This window comes from Octodon degus, unplaced genomic scaffold (assembly GCF_000260255.1).
Source record: "Octodon degus isolate 3935 unplaced genomic scaffold, OctDeg1.0 scaffold00124, whole genome shotgun sequence".
Taxonomy (NCBI): Eukaryota; Metazoa; Chordata; class Mammalia; order Rodentia; family Octodontidae; genus Octodon; species Octodon degus.
Genome location: NW_004524700.1, coordinates 497,786 through 499,808, shown reverse-complemented (window position 1 = coordinate 499,808; position 2,023 = coordinate 497,786).

Here is a 2,023-nt window from a genome sequence, read left to right as displayed (position 1 = left end):
TGGTACCCAAACTACAGAGCCTCTGTAAAAGAAGGGGTTCTCCAGAAAAGGAGAGAAGGAAGAGAGAACTTGGAATAAATATTCATTAAAAGCATAAGTTCTTGACTAACTAAATAGCATTAGTTACCGTTTTTTAACTGAGCCAGTAGTATTTAAGAAATGACCTATTTTACTCCTGTATGTCCATTACTGAATAAACAGATCAGCATAAGGCTAGGATTTCCTCAACCATGCTTGTATCTATCATGCTGCCCCAGCTTAAGTGTCATAGGCAAAGGATAGGATCTGGACCTGAGAACCTACTGGTACAACTCTTAACTGAATTGCTTATGGGCATCTACAAACTACCTGAAAACTGTCCAACATGTTACTCATTAGAATTTAGACTTTGGAGGTTCTTCCATAGCATAATAATTTATTTTAAATCTTTAACATGGCTGGAGAAATATTTTAGCTGATGTTAAAAAGAGATGAACTACCTAGAAATGAGTGGAATCTCTTTATGGAAGGATATTTAATAGTGGAATAATACTGCAATCCATTGGGTTATATAAAATAGAAACTCTGTCTCTGTATAATAATAGGTATAAGTTATTGAGAACTTTCTATTTGTTAAGCACTGAACTAAATGTTTACCTTTGTGGTAATTATATAAGTACTATTTATCCCAATTTACATGGGGAAGACACAAAATTAGAGAGATTATAAGTAGTAGAGGTAAGTTTCAAGTCCAAATATGTGTGGATGGATGCAGGGGGATCTTAGCAGTGAGATTCAATAGTGGGCACCGATCCCCAAGAGAATGGCTTGCCCATAAATGGACAGGGCAGCAGTGAAAGTTGCTGGCATGAGCTCTGTGCATGTCAGCCATAAATGGCTGAGCCCTGTGCCCTTCTGGTAAGATATTGCCACCTTACCTTTCTGTGAAACCTCAGCATCTTTCTGTGTGGGTGACTACTATTCATTTAAGCCTTTTGGCAGGCTTGAACTGTTTAGCTCTCCATTGAAAGTAAATATAATATAAATTCAGCATGTTTTAAACCTACCTATAATTTAACACCAGCTCAATTTGTACCAAAAGATTTAAAACTATTCAACTGCTAAGTTTTTAAAAAATAACATTTTGGGCAAAATCTAGAGTAATTCCAGGAATTTTCTGCATGAAGCAGTATATGTGACAGTTCAGATTTTTATTTGATTTGTTAAGTAAATTGCTTTTCAAAGAAATCCACAGATAAAACATTCAGCACTTGTTTGATATCTGAAAGTTTTAGACTGTAATGTACTATCCCATGCCTCTACTTGGCACTTACTATGTAAAAAGAATTGATGAGATTTTGCTCCTCCAAAGAATTTACTGCTACAATGCACATAATTACACACTACATCTCAAAATGAATTATTTAAATATACACAAATACTTCCTTATATCAGCTTCTACTGAAAACATGAGATGGACCAGTATTATTTAAACACTCATGGATATATCAGGCCAGATTCTTCAGGAGGGACAAGACCAACTGGCAAATGACTACATTGGACAGTACACATTTGGTACTAAAATATCTTTGGCTATCACAAAGTCTTGTCTTGTACACCCTATAACAAGCCAGACCTCATCAGAGTGACAAAATAAATGAAGATTTTGCACATAGCAATCCTTTTGAAATAAGCTAAAACATAAAGAATTTTTTTCTCAAAAGCCACCTAATTTATGAATCTGCAGTTGTTACTTGTCTTTTAATCCTGATGAGAGCAGTCAGGGTTGTCCACAAGCATAATTTGTTCTTCATGTAAAATTCATGCTAGAAAATAAGTCCAAGACTTAACATCTTCTGGCACATGACTCAGAGCAATGCTCTGAAGCATTGTCATTCTAGTTTGTAGGACCATGGGAAAATCCATTAAACTTCTCAGCAAAGCATTTATACTTACTGCAGGCACTTACTGTAAGAATTAAATAAAATAATACTCATGAAATCTTCAAACAAATATACAGAAAATGCATAATAAAATATAATAA